We start from the raw sequence: 19,025 nt of genomic DNA on the forward strand, positions 1-19,025 counted from the left end.
CCCTATTTTCTCTCCCTCTCCTTCCCTGCCCTGCCTCTGCCTCTCTCGGTTCAGGCTCCATTAAACTGACTGGTGATGTTCTGAGTGGTCGTCTCTCCCTGTCACACTGTTACATATCTGTAAGAGATCTAGATCAGCCTCTGGTCACAGCCCTCCATCCCTCAAATTTCCCCTGCTCTTCTCTCCCCTGACTGGGCCTATTAGTGCTCAGCACACAGGGCAGCAGAGGTCACGGGCCCCTACAGGCCCCTGAACAAGCCTGTGGGTGAGCCCAGGGAAAGGATTCTGCATGGCTGGTCAGGGAAGTTGTGATAGAGAAAGACAACTGTGTAGAATAGACTTACAGCCATGAACACACACAGCCCTGGGAGACAGCCCCGTTCACTACCACGTATCTTCTATCTGTAGATACCTCAGCAGAGGTGCCCATTCAGTTCTACTGATGTGATGATCACAGTGCAGCCAAATCAATGGCGCTAGCTTTCGTGTGTCTTGATGGAAGGGATGTGAAAACATCGCTCCAAACCTCCTATCCCATGCAGTTGATGATCACAGTCAAATCAATTCGAGCTACGCTAGCTTTCAGATTTCTTGATGGCTATGACGTGGGAAAAACCATGTTTACCCAGCCCTGAAAGAGGAGCAAACCATTCCCAGAGAATGACGCACATACTGTAGTTGTCACGATGATGTGTGTGTTCTCATTGTAACGTGACAGCACAGTAACGCCTCTGTGTGAAGCCGTGTAAAGGGCAACATATGCTTCCAGATGTGTAGCACAGATGTAGGAGAGATGCAACTCTATGTTGAAACGTTCTCAATGAGCATCTGCTACTTTAGTAATGTGACATTAAGAGTGAGATTCATTCTGATTATCCATCTCCCCAGGAGCTCTACGTATGTTTTATTCTTTCGGAGAACACATTGACTTGATTGTTTGTGTGACATCATTTTTTTGGAGGGGACCATTGTTCATCTAGTAATGAGCATTACGAAATGTTTGGAATTCTGTGAGTTGCTTGTCTTTCGGTTGCCCAGACACAAAATGCACAATAGAAATGAATGGTGTAACAATGTATTGTGTCATTTTTATTGTAAATAAGAATATAATATTTTTCTATAAACACTTTAAGTGTAACTGACAGCTTTTTAACAACATGAAATCTGATCATCAAATAAAATGTTATTTGTCACATGCGCCGAATACAACAAGTGTAGACTCTACTTACTTACAAGCCCTTAAGCAACAGTGTAGTTCAAGAAGAAGAAAATACTTACCAAGTAGAATAAAATAAAAAGTAATAATAAAAGTAACACAATAAGAATAACAATAACGAGGGTATATACAGGGGGCACCAGTATCGAGCCAGTGTGCAGGGGTACAGGCTATTTGTGGTAATCTATACATGTAGGTGGGGGCGAAGTGACTATTCATAGGTAACAAACAAGCAGCGAGTGTACAAAAGGAGGGTGGGGGGGTGGGGGGTCAATCTAAGTTGTCCGGTGGCGATTTTATGAATTGTCTTATGGCTTGGGGGTAGAAACTATTGAGGAGCCTTTTGGTCCTAGACTTGGCGCTCCGGTACTGCTTGTTGTGCGATAGCAGAGATAATAGTCTATAACTTGGGTTACTGGAGTCTCTGACAATTTTATGGGCTTTCCTCTGACACCCCCACGAAGAATGTAACTTTTTCTTAAAATGTTCTGACAAGCAAGCACATAGAAATGGTAATTTTCACATTTTCATAAATTCTTAGAATGATTGGGAATTATACTGAACAAAAATATAAAGGCAACATGTAAAGTGTTGGTCCCATGTTTAATGAGCTAAAATAAAAGATCCCAGAAATGTTCCATATGCACAAAAGGCTATTTCTCTCAAATTTTGTGCACAGATTGAGCATTTCTCCTTTGCCAAGATATCAAAAAGCTGATTAAACAGCATGATCATTACACATGTGCACCTTGTGCTGGGGACAATAAAAGGCCACTCTAAAATGTGCAGTTTTGTCACACAACACATTGCCACAGATGTCTCAAGTTTTGAGGGTACGTGCAATTGCCATGCTGACTGCAGGAATGTCCACCAGAGCTGTTGCCTGAGAATTGAATGTTCATTTCTCTACTATTTCTCTACTATAAGCAACCTCCAATGTCGTTTTAGAGAATTTAGCATTATGTTCAACCGGCCTCAAAACTGCAGACCACGTGTAACCATGCCAGCCCAGGACCTCACATCTGGCTTCTTCACCTGCGGGATCGTCTGAGACCAGCCACCCAGACAACTGATTAAACTGCCTGTAATAAGGCCCTTTGTGGGGAAAAACTCATTCTGATTGGCAGGCCCTGGCTCCCCAGTGGGTGGGTCTATGCCCTCCCAGGCCCACCCATGGCTGCACCCCTGCCTAGCCATGTGAAATCCATAGATTAGGGCCTAATTGATTCTTTAAAATTATTGCATGTTGCATTTATATTTTTATAGAGCTCAATAGTGAGTAGAGCGCAATAGTGAATTTGCGAACGCGAGAGATATGTTAACTGGATAACAGTCATTCCGAGTTCAGTATAGCTTGCTAGATAGTTAGCAAAGCGATTCACATTTCTTGCTAGCTAACCAAATGACACCTGCATCTCTAGCTGTGTAGCCACCAAAAAAACGTTATGAGGGGAAAAATTCAGTCTCACCAACACCTGCAATGACATGACATCCTCTAAGCAGCTGGCTAGCTATCTAGCTAACATTAGGCTTAGTGTTTTTAGCTTACTACATAAATACATACGCTAGCCTTCACAGCCTTAGCTACATTTGTCAATTTTTGTCCGAAATATTGAGTCATATAATATTGAGCCATATTTTTGGACTGCCAAGGAATCTATTGGTGAATTCTATTCATCATGCATTGAACTGCATCCCCCTATTCTGCCAAAAATGCCTTACTGTATGTCATGGAATGTTGAGTAAAAAATAACCTATTTTTAAAACCTCTTATAAAGTTGATTTTGTAACATAAGCTGTTTTTTCATTCCTGCAAAGTTGTTAAAACGATTTCAGTTCCACTTTAATAATTGAACATGTTTCTAAACACTTCTAAATTAATGTGGATGATACCATGATTATGGATAGTCCTGAATGAATAATGAATAACAATGAGTGAGAAAGTTACATATGCACAATTATACAACGGGGGGGGGGTCTAAACCTGAATGCTGATTGGTTTAAACCGCATTCCAGTCGGTGACTATTCCACAAGTTACCACCGGCTAAATCTATGACGTTAAAATGCCTATTTACTCTGTTCCATCTGAATGTGCAATCCACTATCTCATCAGCCCAGCCAAGCAATTTATAAATTTGATCTCCGCTATAAAAAGCATCTAGACCTTCTCACATTTCTTTTAGAATAACATTACTTTTCAACAGCGGAGATTTGTATCAACCTTGCTGTCTGTCTCTCCGACATTTGCAACATTGTTTCAATATTCAAATTCAATCTCCAGCTGTCCCATAGTAATGAACGTGTCAGGACGAGACAGATAGGCAGCGTTTCTCAGCCAGTTGAAATCATGAATCAGCTGGCATAATTTTTATTGATATATACAAAGAAATGTCATTGAATAAAGGTCAAACGAAAGAAAGTGCAGCTAGTTTGCAGTCTTTCCAGCTTCAGTTTGAAGTGATTTGTGTTAGCTGTGCTGTTGGCTAGCTCCTCTGAAAAACAGTGTCCTTACAAGTGAGCACATTTTCTATGCCAGGCAAAATCGTACCTCATTAGCTCATTGTTCAGGATGTATCCAAATAAATGTCACTAGAAAACAGCTAAACAAATGCAAATTCAGCTACTTTGCTGTTATTCTGGCTGCACTTTTTGAGGTGACAGTAAGTTTGCCGTAGTTGGCTAGCTAGCAAGCAATGGATAAGAACATTGCCAGCGAGTATGGCAATGGAACATTTAGAACGAACCACTGGGTCGCGTCCATAGATACAGAACAAAAAGACCTAACAACTGGGTTGCATCTCTTGCAACTGAAGGAGTTAAACCAATGCATCATACCTTTTAAAGGGTTAATAAATTGTGTTATGATAAACTGTAAGGTCCTGAGACCGCTGTGTGTGTGTGTGTGTGTGTGTGTGTGTGTGTGTGTGTGTGTGTTAACACCTGTTTTGAGTGTTGTGCCCTTCAGACACTATCAGAAGGTGAAAACTGCCTACGTTCATACTCCTCCTGTCTGGGCCCCACCTGGCTATCTGAGGTTCTGAGAATACAACTGGGTTCCTGAGAACACAAGGCTGCCGCAGGCCTGATAAAAACAGCCACCTGTCAGAAGATGCTTGAACTTGTTCACCTTGTTATGACCCTATACTTGTGATGGAAGGTCAAGTTTCGGTCAAACCCACTTCTGAGCTTTTAATTGCTGACAAGATGGTTGCTGCTGTCAGGGGGAGGTTAGATTTATTTAAATGTTGTTGCCAGGGAAACTCACGCAAGGAGGGCTGGGCGAGGCTATATGAGTTACAGGATGTCTTAAACATTTGCAGAACCTGGGGAGAGCTATCATATACTGTACTCTGTACCAACTTCTGCCTACAATTGTATTAGAAAAGGATCATTTTTTAAGAGATGTAACCAAGTGGTTCAGTGTTGTTGTTCTGTACCTATTGATGCGACCCAGTCGTTCGTTCTAAATGTTGCACTGTCATACTGGCTGGAAACGTTCTTATCCCTTTCTTGCTAGCTAGCCAACTATGGCTAACTTACAGTCATGTCAAAAAGCAAAGCCAGAATAATAGCAAAATAGCCACTTTTGCATTTGTTTAAGCTGTTTTCTAGTGACATTTATTTGGATACATCGGTAACAATGACAATGACAAGACAATGTGCTCACTTGTCAGGACACTGTTGTTCAGAGGAGCTAGACAACAACCCAGCTAACACAATCACTTCAAACTGAAGCTGGAAAGACTGCAAACTAGCTGCACTTTGTTTCGTTTGACCTTTTTTCAATTACATTTCTTTATATAGTTTTCAGCTGTGCTAACATAATTGCAAAAGGGTTTTCTAATGATCAATTAGCCGTTTAAAATTCTAAACTTGGATTAGCTAACACAACGTGCCATTGGAACACAGGAATGAGGGTTGCTGATAATGGGCCTCTGTACGCCTATGTAGATATTCCATGAAAATAATCAGTAATTTCCAGATACAATAGTCATTTACAACATTAACCATCTTTACACTGTATTTCTGATCAATTTTATGTTATTTTAATGGACAAAAAATTTGCTTTTCTTTCAAAAACAAGGACATTACTAAGTGACCCCAAACTTTTGAACGGTAGTGTAGGTCACAAGGGTCACCAAATTTGTAAAGGGGGAGTACATGGGACCTCTTCCAAACCTTGGGGATAGTACCACATATAATCATCAGGTTAAAATATGGGTTAATGATTCAGCAATCAGTGGGGCAGAGAGCTGCAGCAAAAATGGATCAAGCATATCAGCTCCAGTGATTTTTAAAAAACATAAATCTTAAGCACGCCATCTAGCACATCACAGAGTAAATAGTTGAAATGCAAACAAAGATTCACTAGAAGTTGACAGGTTAACCATCGAGTTAGCTAGAGGCTGGCAGAGAAACGAGCAGTCGATTGACTGACCAGGGTCAACTGTGACGGCCCTGAATTTTTCTGAACCGTCTCAGTGCTTCTCCTTCCAATAGGGCGCTTTCCCTATTCCCAATTAAATAGCCAGCATCAGCTGCGCAAAAGTGGGGTTGTGATGGAGACGTGAATGAGGATGTGTTCAACCCTCAGTTCCCGATGCTTCTCTATTTCGTTTGTTTTGTTGCCTTTAAACTTGTGTTTTGTAGCCTAATAGAGTTTACCCAGGATCGGATCCACTCTTTGCGTCCGTGGACTACACCTCTCGGTTCTTCGTGGCCTTTCTCAGTTGGCGGATTGGCTTGTCTGACTACAACCTTTTTGTATACGGTATTTCATTTGTTTTGATGTATACTGTGATGATTTATGTAGTTAGTTGTAGTTGAGGACTTAGTAAGAGTTGATATGCTTTAAAGTTCTGTGGTAGAATAATTGTTATTGATTGTATGATTAATCCTTGCTACACTTGAATGAACGGACAAACATTGCGTGACAAAGGTCCCTTGAGTTCCCTGAACTCCTTTACTGGGCTGGACTCTTTTGGCCCGAGGTACAGGACATTTGTGGATGAACCAGAACTCATTGTGTTATATTATTATATGTGTTTTTAATAATTTGTTGGTAATATAACCCACGCAAAATAATAGTTGTTTTTGAAGTTCTTTCCAATGTTTTAAGGGTTTATGAAAAGTTTATTTCCATCCTGACTTACATAAGTCCTTTGTATTGGTGTGGGACTCATTCCCTCCCAAACTAAAAGGAGAAACCAATGTTTTCTCTGGTAGGCACAACCTACCTGGCACCCCTAAAAATAATAACCTCAAGTCAAAACCGTTACACAACTACACCACCGTTTCTCTGAAATGAAATGCCTGCAGAGATCAAAGTATGATTAAAAGCATCACTTATCCCATTTCATCTAAGTTATAACGCCAGAGTCAGATAGAACTTGCTTAGGCAGGGAAGAAGAAGAATTTGTACACTTCAGTGCATTTACTGTTTTCCCAAATGTTGAAGTACCACCAGCAGAGTCAGAGCTTCAAAGGTAGCTTGATTTAGCTTTCTTAATACATCTGTTTCTCAATTGTCTGAAAAATTGACAGTCCACTACAGAGTCAGCTTTCCTTGCTTTGGCCCAGGCCTGATTTCTCCTCCGAATGAGCTCAGATAATTCTGAAGAAAACCAAGGGTTCGATCCATCTTTGACTCTGAATTGTTTAAAAGGGTGTGTTTATCTGCCAGAGGAAAACATTTGGAGAGATTTTCAGAGTAGAACATGTCATGTAAAAATCCTGGAGCGGAAAAAAACATTAAAAATAATGTATCTTCTTAATTAAACAAGGATAGGTATTTTGCTCTTTTGGATCTCTAATACATACTATGGGACAATGATCACTGAGCTCATATGCAAATACTCCACTAGACAAATATTTATGGGGGTTATTAGTAAGAATTAAATCCATCAAGTAATTCAATCAACAGGGTTTTTCACATTTTTTATTTCACCTTTATTTAACCAGGTAGGCTAGAACAAGTTCTCATTTACAACTGTGACCTGGCCAAGATAAAGCAAAGCAGTGTGACACAAACAACAACAACACCGAGTTACACATGGAATAAACAAACATACAGTCAATAACACAATAGATAAAAGGTCAATATATAGTGTGTGCAAATGAGGTAAGATAAGGGAGATAAGGCAATAAATAGGTCATAGTGGCAAAATAATTACAATTTAGCAATTAAACACTGGAGTGATAGATGTGCAGAAGATGAATGTGCAAGTAGAGATACTGGGGTGCAAAGGAGCAACAACAAAAATAACAGTATGGGGATGAGGTAGTTGGATGGGCTATTTACAGATGGGCTATGTACAGGTGCAGTGATCTGTGAACTGCTCTGACAGCTGGTGCTTAAAATTAGTGAAGGAGATATGGGTTTCCAATTTCAGTGGTTTTTGAAATTCGTTCCAGTCATTGGCAGCAGAGAACTGGAAGTAAAGGCGGCCAAAGTAGGAATTGGCTTTGGGGATGACCAGTGAAATATACCTGCTGGAGAGCGTGCTACAGGTAGGTGCTGCTATGGTGACCAGTGAGCTGAGATAAGGCGGGGCTTTACCTAGCAAAGACTTACAGATGACCTGGAGCCAGTGGGTTTGGCGATGAATATGAAGCGAGGGGCAGCCAACGAGAGCATACAGGTCGCAGTGGTAGGTAGTATATGGGGCTTTGGTGACAAAATGGATGGCACTGTGATAGACTGCAACCAATTTGCTGAGTAGAGTGTTGGAGGCTATTTTGTAAATGACATCGCCAAAGTCAAGGATCGGCAGGATAGTCAGTTTTACGAGGGTATGTTTGGCAGCATGAGTGAAGGATGCTTTGTTGCGAAATAAGAAGCCAATTCTAGATTTAATTTTGGATTGGATGTGAGTCTGGAAGGAGAGTTTACAGTTTAACCAGACACCTGGGTATTTGTAGTTGTTCAGAACCGTCCAAAGTAGTGATGCTGTGGACGGGCGGCAGATGCGGGCAGCGTTCGGTTGAAGAGCATGCATTTAGTTTTACTTGTATTTAAGAGCAGTTGGAGGTCACGGAAGGAGAGTTGTATGGCATTGAAGCTTGTCTGGAGGTTTGTTAGCACAGTGTCTAAAGAAGGGCCAGAAGTATACAGAATGGTGTCGTCTGCGTAGAGGTGGATCAGAGAATCACCAGCAGCAAGAGCGACATCATTGCTGTATACAGAGAAAAGATTCGACACGAGAATTGAACTCTGTGGCACCCCCATAGAGACTGCCAGAGGCCCGGACAACAGGCCCTCCGATTTGACACATTGAACTCTGTCTGAGAAGTAGTTGGTGAACCAGGTGAGGCAGTCGTTATCCGTGTAGGTTTTGAGATCAATTGAGTCACATTAAAATCATATACTCCTAAATTGATCGGAGGCCTGGGATAGCCAATCCAGATTCAAACCCCCTAAAATGACCAACTCCGACGACAGAGAAGGTGTTGAACACTATATATATAGCATCAATAGCATCTGCCATGGCAGTAAATCCCAGCAACAAATATATGTGTATTCTGGTTTATGGACATCTTCAACCAGGAGCTCAAAACTCTTGGGAACAGAAATATTGAAAGATTGGGATGCCATGAAATTCGATTTGACATATATTGTGTAACGGTTTTCCTGTTGTGATGAAGGAGCGGACCAAAATGCGGCGTGATTATATTGATTCATGTTTAATAACAAAAAGGATAAACACGAACACTACAAAAACAACAAACGTGGAAAACCAAAACAGCCCTATCTGGTGCAAAACACAGAGACAGGAACAATCACCCACAAACACACAGTGAAACCCAGGCTACCTAAATATGGTTCCCAATCAGAGACAATGACTAACACCTGCCTCTGATTGAGAACCATATCAGGCCAGACATAGAAATAGACAAACAAGACATCCAAAATAGAATGCCCACTCAGATCACACCCTGACCAACCAAAACATAGAAACATACAGAGCAAACTATGGTCAGGGTGTGACAGTACCCCCCCCCCCAAGGTGCTGATTCCGCAAAGCCTGAACCTATCGGGGAGGGTCTGGGTGGGCATCTGTCCGCGGTGGCGGCTCTGGTGCTGGACGTGGCCCCCACTTCACCGTAGTCTTAGTCCCCCACCTTGTCCGCTTCCGTGGCCTCCTAGCCACGGCGACCCTACTTAATGACCCCACTGGACTGAGGGGCAGCTCGGGACAGAGGGGCAGCTGCTCGGGACAGAGGGGCAGCTGCTCGGGACAGAGGGGCAGCTGCTCGGGACAGAGGGGCAGCTGCTCGGGACAGAGGGGCAGCTGCTCGGGACAGAGGGGCAGCTGCTCGGGACAGAGGGGCAGCTGCACTGGCGCCTCTGGGCTGAGGGGCGGCACTAGCGCCTCTGGGCTGAGGGGCGGCACTGGCGCCTCTGGCTGACTGGCGGCACTGGCGGCCCCTGGCTGACTGGCGGCACTGGCGGCCCCTGGCTGACTGGTGGCACTGGCGGCCCCTGGCTGACTGGCGGCCCCTGGCTGACTGGCGGCACTGGCGGCCCCTGGCTGACTGGCGGCACTGGCGGCCCCTGGCTGACTGGGGGCACTGGCGGCCCCTGGCTGACTGGCGGCACTGGCGGCCCCTGGCTGACTGGCAGCCCCTGGCTGACGGGCGGCACTGGCGGTCCCTGGCAGACGGGCGGCACTGGTGGCCCCTGGCAGACGGGTGGCACTGGCGGCGCCGGGCAGACGGGCGGCACTGGCGGCGCCGGGCAGACGGGTGTGTGTCAGGGTGTGACATATTTGCACCCCTTTCTGTAATCTGTCACATCTAAATATGTAATAATAATTTACTCTGATGACTTTATCAGAGACAGAACCACGTGTCCGGGAGAACCAGAATGTCAGAACACAAGTCCTGTACCCAAAAGTCAATTGTGTCCATTTTTTGAATCATACTTCACATTTAGGTGCATTAGTCCAAGCCCCCTACAAGATTTAAAGTTAGAGGAGTTATTAAGCTCATTCCCATAACAGCGAACAGGCATAGGGTCATCTGCAGCTATTTGTTGAGTGAGTTGAGACTTTGCCAAGGTCCCTTGCCAACCACGTGAGAGTAGAGCAGACTGAGCATTTGACACACCTCCCCCAAGTCACTGGATGCAGAGGTGAGAACTGGGAGAGCAGTCTTGGCAGAGCTCAGTCCACCCGGGTGAAGTTCCTTCCAAAGGAGTGGAGCTGCTGTAAGGGACCAGGGTGGTTGCCAATGCTCCATTCTTGGTCTGCACAGGAGGTTTTGGTGTGGCTCCTGTAGCAGAGTTGGGGCTGCCATGGGGAGTAGGAGCGTTGCAGGCCTGTCCTGGGGATGGGAGTGGGGAGGGTAATCAAAACAAGCCTTGGAGGGAGGTTGTGGGGGGGAATTGAGAAGAGTGGTGTGGAGGGCAATGTGGCTGGCGAAGCTCCAAACTCTCAGCATATGTAGGCTGATGTTTTGTGTTTGTTTTGCCTGACCCTAAGGAAGTGGTCGACCTGGGCTGAGTTGAGGTGGGCCTGGTCTGGTAGAGCTGTGATGGGCCGGGTCTGGTAGAGCTGTGCTATGATGAGGCGGGCCGCGTTGAGCTGTACTGAGGTGGGCCGGGTCTGGTAGCATGGGATGGAGGGTTTAGGGGGAATTGAAGAGGGTGGTATGGAGGGCAGTGTGGCGGGCGATGCCCCAAACTCTGTGTGGGGCCTCTTTAACGTACGGCGTACGGCTTGGGCATAGCACAGTGTATCTGCATGAAGTTCCTGGGAGAGAAGTGGTGGAGCAGTACTAAGGTGGGCCGAGTCTGGTAGCATGGGAGGGAGGGTTTAGGGAGAATTGAAGAGGGTGGCGCGGGGGGGGCAGTGTTCCTGGCTGTTCTCCAGTCTCTGTGAAGGGACAACAGATGCAGGTCTAAAGGAGAGTCTGATTTGTGGGTTCCGATTCAGCTGCTGGCTTGGTCCTGGGTTTTTGCGGTAATATGTGTAGAGTGAATGGTGGTGGCTGACAAATTCCTGCCTTCGGTCATGTAGCTCCTTCTGCAGGTCCTGCATGTGGCTGGTGTTGACTGTGCCGGACAGTTCCTCTCTAAGTCTGCAAACTTAAACATTTTTCATTGCACACTGCAGCTCCCAGATCTCATCCCTATGCTGACGCACCAGGCTGATCCTTTCCTCTGTAAGACGCTGTGGTACTGCAGGTGTCACGTGTGAGAGAGGCATGCTCAGGGCTGTGTCTGCTGCAGGCGAAGGAGGGAGAGGGATGCTGGGGACTACATACTGGGGCACAGAGGGAGTGGAGGCTGTTGTAGGTAGTGGACAGCAACGATAGGTTTGATTTGATCGAGGTAGCGAACGAATTGATCCAGACTGGCCTCCGAACCTTGAACCATCACTGCAGTTATTAAAAATATTAATGCTATATTTCCGGGTTTGCCTCATTATTTTGTTTTCTGACATTTGAAGTTCATTGTTGGTCTTGTGGAGAGCTGTGTGCCATGCATTAAGATCATCTGTGTAGAACAGAAGGTCTCCTTTTATTTCCTTGTTCGCTTTTAGGATGAAGTCTGCCCTCGAGTCTCTGGGGATTCTCTTAGTAACTTAAAAAAAAAATCGAAACATTTTCAGGATGAGGAAATGATTTTCTTGCACATGATTTTATTATGTAACTTGTTAAGCAAATGTTTCCTCCTGAACTTATTTAGGCTTGCCATAACAAAGGAGTTGAATACTTATTGACTCATGACATTTCAGCTTTTCATTTTTCATTAAACATGTTTTTATATATGGCAGCGGTAGAGTGGAACAAACTCCTGTGATTAAAGCCGTTTCTGCCAGTCATAGGTTCAAACACTCCTGCAGGGCTTGGTTAATCATGTAAACAACCCTGTGCTAGTGGAGTGATTTGCTAGGTGTGTATATTTTCCTTTTTGTGTATATATATATATATATATGGCAAGGGACCGTGGCAAAGTCTCATCTCACTCAACAAATAGCTGCAGATGACCCCATATGTGTGGTATGTATGTATATATATATATATATATATATGTGTGTGTGTGTGTGTGTGTGTACATTATATATATAATGCTACCCTTGCCTAGAGGACCACAATGGAAACAAGTCTTTGACTTTGTGTTCAGATCCTCAACATGTTTGGTATATGTATCTGTTCCCGGGGTTGTACAATTTGTATGTATTTTAAATGGTCAAGCAAAATAAAATCAAGGGAGATGAAAAAGAGAGACTAGAGCATGGTTTGGAGGAAGATAGGAGAGGAAAAAGGTGTCCTGGTTTGGGGGTGTAAAGTAAAGAGGGGGAATATGGAGGAGTGGGGTTGGACGGAGATGTCACTTTCACCAAAAAAATGGCGAAGCAAGCTGCAGGGTGTCTGACTGCCTGCCCTGAACAAATAGTTTGTAGTGTTGCCAGTCCCAGTGTTTATACTCCAGGGGAGATGCAGGGAGAGACAGACTGACACAAACCCTGCCTCTAATACTGAGTACAGTGAAACAAAGACTGCTGGGTGATTGATGCCAAATACTGACAGACTGTGTCTGGCATCAACATGATCTTCCAAACAATTGCTCCCATTGCATATTCTCTCAATTGCAAAACATCCTTTCATCATTATCATCGCTGATGTTGTCTCTAGTAGCACAACATACACATCATGCAATATCCAATCATCATACTTTGCCTGTAGGGACATTAAAACAAGCCAGCATATCCCATTTGTTTATAAAGCAGTGATAATGAGTGATTATTGCAATACTTTTTAGCACCAGGCTCTGAACAATTCCCATTCTTCTCACATTCTTCCCAACCCAGCCCTACTCTCCGCGTCAGACGATGAAAGCAGCCAGCCAGCCTCCAATATGATACCTCCATCCAGACCACTCACAGATATTATCATTTTTACAATCTTATTACATCACAGTGAGCACTGCCTTTTTTACTGCGTTTAGCGGTGCCATGACAGCACAATTCATTACAGACTGAGCCGCAATATTACTGTGCCCAAGCCGGCTGAGCCTATTCTGGATTAGCTGCCATGCTCCGTCTAAACACGCCCCATTGTCCCTCTCCCCTCTGCAGCCAAACAGCCTCTTTATCCCGTGTCTGTGTTGTTGCTACACGTTTAATCCACACGGCACGCGTTCTCCCCCAACATCCTCAAAATCAGATTACTAGTGTCAATTAAACCTGGCCCAATCCGATCCATGATCTCATAAGATCCCAGTTACATTGAGAGATTACGAGTCGGTTGGGTCTGGGAGGTGCTGTGCTATGTTGCTGGAATCACTCACCTCTGTATACCAATATTTATTTTCATAAAGATTTAGGGATTATGGTCAAATTGTCCAATTGTAGCGCATGCGCTCAATAGCTCTTTCTTGCTCTCTCTCCCTCACATGAATACGACAGAGATACAGAGGCTCACACATACACACTAAAATCCCTTGGTGGACTGCCTGAGGGCTTCTGACTCCATCCAGCACCATGCTTTATCATCCTTGGGCTGCCGTGCTGGAACCGAACTGGAGAGTGTATAAATCAAACCCATCTACAGCCACCCAATAACACTCAGAGGAGCAGGCTAGTCAAACTCCCTAGACATGCAACATTCATTAACCCCTGTAGGTCTAAGACCTTAGATTGCAATATCTACTAAGCTAACATATGGAATTGTTTAAAGATGGTCATAAAATTGATAATTGATCTATTTGATATAGAATTTTAGGACCCCTGTAGGTATAAAAATATATTAAAAAATTATGAAACGTTACATTTGGCCTTTACTGCTATTACCCATAGAAACACATTGAATAACACATTTGTTAACACAAAAACTGAATCATAAGGAATAAGGTTTTGAAGTGTCTGTCCTATATCTGAGAGATATAAGAAATATTTTGACCCATGTTTGGTCACATTATCGGCCTGAGAGGATTTTGAGCTGCAGCCATTACAATAAATGGTGAGTCTCAAGCATAAACACACAGGAAGCTATTAAATATGTGACCCATTCGGGAAACTAGGCGTATGTCGCAAGTTACGACTTCACAGGAGAGCCTTTTGAACGTACATTTGTTTTTTATTCAACAAGCGGTTTTTTTTGGCAGAAATGCCTTCTCGAACATGTGAACTTTCATGTACCTTAATATCAAACGTGTATGTAATCTGTAAATACGAATACAATTATTAAATTAAGAGCCTAGTTGGTTAAGCAGTGAAAGACAGCAACCTTCCCGCTAGCCATGATTGGATGAGATAATGAGTGGGCTGGACATTTTATTTTATTTTTTATTTAACCTTTAATTAACCAGGTAGGCTAGTTGAGAACAAGTTCTCAATTGCAACTGCGACCTGGCCGAGATAAAGCATAGCAATTCGACATGCCGAGAGATGAGTTTGGATTGTTCTGCGGTGTTGCAACTTATGTCTATAAAATGAGCTGCTCGTAATGCCTACAGTTCTTTTGAAAATATCTAACTTTAGCCATGGAGAACTGAAAATATGTTGCTACTTCGCTCAATAACGTTGCTGCCCTGAATTTCTGATTTATCAGGCGCTATCGGCAAAGGGTCAGTGGGGGAAAGTTGTGACGACGATCGTGCCATGCAGTGCTGACTCTCACTCTGAAAATACGTTTTGAAATCAGTGGAACACAACCGGTCAAACAAGCTGTGCAAACTAAACGGAAACACAGCATGTCTTATAAAAGTGGTTGCAGTCTGCCGTGAAGCTTTCATCCGTGTATACAGGTAAGAATCTAGCTACGCATTCAGATAGTATGCGTTTCTAATTTTGGCAGAAAGTTGTTTTCATTGTAAGCGAAAGCTTGCCGATAGCTAGCCAGCTGGAGTTCGATGGCTGGCTTGCTAACTAACAATGAACCTAACTTTAGCTTGCTAAAACAATCGGTTTATATTGCTAGTAAAGTTACTCTGGATTGGGATTATATTTAATATTTTAGCTAGTTAACGTGACATGTCTAAACAAAAGACCCCAAATTAAAGCTTGCTGTTAGCATTGCTGTTAGCTAGCTGAGGTTAGGTGGCTGGCTAGCTAACATTAATTTACGTATGAACTGTGTACCGTTATTTTTCTCAGAATGCCATTTCACATGGCTAGTTATAGCCTAATGTTAGCTAGCTAACATTGAACCTATTGGTCAACTTTAGCTAGTTATGCCAATCGGTTTGTATTGCTAGTTAATGCTTGCTGTTAGCTAGACAGCTGACATTAGCTGGCTAGCTACAGTAGCTAACATTCCCTGTGTGTAGTGATATTGTATAATAATGCTAAAATGTTTGTATATGGAATTTCTCTTTCAGCATCAATCAGAACATGCCTGACTCTAATCCATAAGTCATACAGTCATCAAAAGGAGAGCTGGCGCAAGCAAAGGCATCAGCTACGTGAGAAAACACATGTGGACCTGAATTATGATAACTGCAGTGGCCAAAACAAGAACACGTTTGTGCTCTGGTATACACAAGCTCCACCACAATCTGGACCTTCACTTTCTAATCACAAGTTTGCCCGACTGGTGCTTCGGCCTCATTTAAGCAGCGCTTCAGAAAGACCAGAGTCAAAACTTTGTCTGAGATTGCAGGTGTTGTGAAGGACAGCCCTGTGACGGGTCAACATCACACAGCTGGTTGGACTGGAGGATGGGACTGTGCTGGTGGAAAGCTATGGTTGGCAACTACACCTGACCCTACTTCAGGCCACTTCCACAGATCAAGCAGTACCAGCACTTCAGATAAATAATTTTCACTGTATGAGGTTATTCTTATCCAAACTTTCAGAGGTGAATTGATGTTGTGCAGGGTTGTAAATGTCAGATTTTTTCCCCTCTGTTTTACAGCTTCAATGCTCTTGAGCCTTGTGTTGTCGCCAAGGCATTATCGGACTGTCGGGACCAGGTTTCGGCTGCTGCGCATCCATCCTCCCATAGATGGTCTGCCTGTGAAAGCACCACCTGGACTGGACACAGCTGGACAAACTATATTTGACAAGCTCAGGGAGTTCTGCGACAGAGGGTATGGATGTCACATGTCCTGCACCAAAGTCAAGGGCAGGACAGAAACAGGCGCTCCGAATATAGATTCCCTTGTTCATGCGTGGTGCGGACGGACCAGTCATCAGCACTATCTGCAGTGCCTCTATTCACATGACTCCCTCCTAACACATGTTGCTGCTACTATTTCAACAACAACAAAAAGTCTCCTGCCGTTCAGCCACCCCTAATTGTATGCATAGAACTACCTCGTCTATCACTGATATCGTTACACAATATCAGTATGTTATTTATATTGACACTGCCTATTTCTGATATTGCTACTATGCAAGTAACCATCTGGCTGTACTGTTTACACCTTCTGTAGAGACCATCCACTTAGCAAAATATTGAGGTGTGTGTGGTCGTAACATGATTTTGTGACATACAGTGGGGCAAAAAAGTATTTAGTCAGCCACCAATTGTGCAAGTTCTCCCACTTAAAAAGATGAGACGTCTGTAATTTTCATCATAGGTACACTTCAACTATGACAGACAAAATTAGAGAAAAAAATCCAGAGAATCACATTGTAGGATTTTTAATGAATTTATTTGCAAATTATGGTGAAAAATAAGTATTTGGTCAATAACAAAAGTTTCTCAATACTTTGTTATATACCCTTTGTTGGCAATGACAGAGGTAAAATGTTTTCTGTAAGTCTTCAAGGTTTTCACACACTGTTGCTGGTATTTTGGCCCATTCCTCCATGCAGATATCCTCTAGAGCAGTGATGTTTTGAGGCTGTTGCTGGGCAACACGGACTTTGAACTCCCTCCAAAGATTTTCTATGGGGTTGAGATCTGGAGAATGGCTAGGCCACTCCGGGACCTTGAAATGCTTCTTACGAAGCCACTCCTTCGTTGCCTGGGCGGTGTGCTTGGGATCATTGTCGTGCTGAAAGACCCAGCCATGTTTCATCTTCAATGCCCTTGCTGATGGAAGGAGGTTTTCACTCAAAATCTCACGATACATGGCCCCATTCATTCTTTCCTTTACACGGATCAGTCGTCCTGGTCCCTTTGCAGAAAAACAGCCCCAAAGCATGATGTTTCCACCCCCATACTTCACAGTAGGTATGGTGTTCTTTGGATGCAACTCAGCATTCTTTGTCCTCCTAACACGACGAGTTGAGTTTTTCCCAAAAAGTTATATTTTGGTTTCATCTGACCATATGACATTCTCCCAATATTCTTCTGGATCATCCAAATGCTCTCTAGCAAACTTCAGACGGGCCTGAACATGTACTGGCTTAAGCAGGGGGAGACGTCTGGCACTGCAGGATTTGAGTCCCTGGCGGCGTAGTGTGTTACTGGTAGGCTTTGTTACTTTGGTCCCAGCTCTCTGCAGGTCATTCACTTGGTCCCCCCGTGTGGTTCTGGGATTTTTGCTGTTCTTGTGTTCATTTTGACACCACGGGGTGAGATTTTGCGTGGAGCCCCAGATCGAGGGAGATTATCAGTGGTCTTGTATGTCTTCCATTTCCTAATAATTGCTCCCACAGCTGATTTCTTCAAACCAAGCTGCTTACCTATTGCAGATTCAGTCTTCCCAGCCTGGTGTAGGTCTACAATTTTGTTTCTGGTGTCCTTTGACAGCTCTTTGGTCTTGGCCATAGTGGAGTTTGGAGTGTGACTGTTTGAGGTTGTGGACAGGTGTCTTTTATACTGATAATAAGTTCAAACAGGTGCCATTAATACAGGTAATGAGTGGAGGACAGAGGAGCCTCTTAAAGAAGTTACAAGTCTGTGAGAGCCAGAAATCTTGCTTGTTTGTAGGTGACCAAATACTTATTTTCCACCATAATTTGCAAATAAATTCATTAAAAATCCTACAATGTGATTTTCAGGATATTTTGTCTGTCACAGTTGACGTTTACCTATGATGATAAATTACAGGCCTCATCTTTTTAAGTGGGAGAACTTGCACAATTGGTGGCTGAGTAAATACTTTTTTGCCCCACTGTACCACAATATCATGTGACCATATCAAGTGTCCACCACAAATTATCTTTATGTACTGTACATGTGCACCTCACTCGGGTTTCAACTCCAGTTGATTGACCTTAACTTAGTATTCCATACATGTGATAAGTGCATGTGTAACAGTATATAAAGTATGCTAATGTACTGGTGTGAAGGCATTTGGGCAGCGGTGTAAAAATACTTGAAAGTACTAAAATTGTTTTGTGGTATCTATACATTACTTTACTATTTTTGGCTACTTTTACTTCACTACATTCATGATACTTTTTACGCAATACATTTTTCTTGACACCCAAAAGTACTTACTTACATTCTGACAGGAATTGTCTAATTCCTACACTTATCAAGAGAACATCCCTACTGCCTCTGATCTGTCTGACTCACTAAAGTCAAATACTTTGTAAATTATGTTGGAGTGTGCCCCTGGCTAACGCTAATAAAAGGAATTGTGCAGTCTAGTTTATAATATGGAATTTGACATTTATTTATACTTTAACTCTGACAATTTAGTACTTTTTCCACCACTGGATGTGGCTGGGGGTTATAACATTTATTTCACATGACTCATCAATTTAGACACCATGTTTACCTGTAATTGTTCCTTATTGTAGGCTACTACCACTTCTAGTCTTTTATCTTTACTACACTACTCACTGTTTAGCACATGACCTCAGGTGAATCCTTAGAGATGGGTGGGGCTGGTTTTTGAGGGTGTGAACCATGCTGAATGGGTGTAGACAAAGGAGAGCTCTCCAGTAGGTACCACAGCTT

The 19,025-nt window shown here is 43.4% G+C and overlaps 1 protein-coding gene and 1 long non-coding RNA gene across 3 annotated transcripts in view; one reads left to right on the forward strand and one right to left on the reverse strand.

Moving 5' to 3' along the window:
- The window catches only part of LOC112253007 (adhesion G protein-coupled receptor A3), a 243,671-nt gene that overhangs the window by 39,510 nt on the left and 185,136 nt on the right, over positions 1-19,025 (reverse strand). The window lies entirely within an intron of this gene.
- Positions 14,560-16,658, forward strand: LOC112253020. Its single transcript, XR_002953925.2, has 3 exons — positions 14,560-14,970; positions 15,544-15,990; positions 16,080-16,658. It is a non-coding gene; the product is annotated as an uncharacterized LOC112253020 (long non-coding RNA).

Source organism: Oncorhynchus tshawytscha, linkage group LG01, assembly GCF_018296145.1.
Source record: "Oncorhynchus tshawytscha isolate Ot180627B linkage group LG01, Otsh_v2.0, whole genome shotgun sequence".
NCBI lineage: Eukaryota > Metazoa > Chordata > Actinopteri > Salmoniformes > Salmonidae > Oncorhynchus > Oncorhynchus tshawytscha.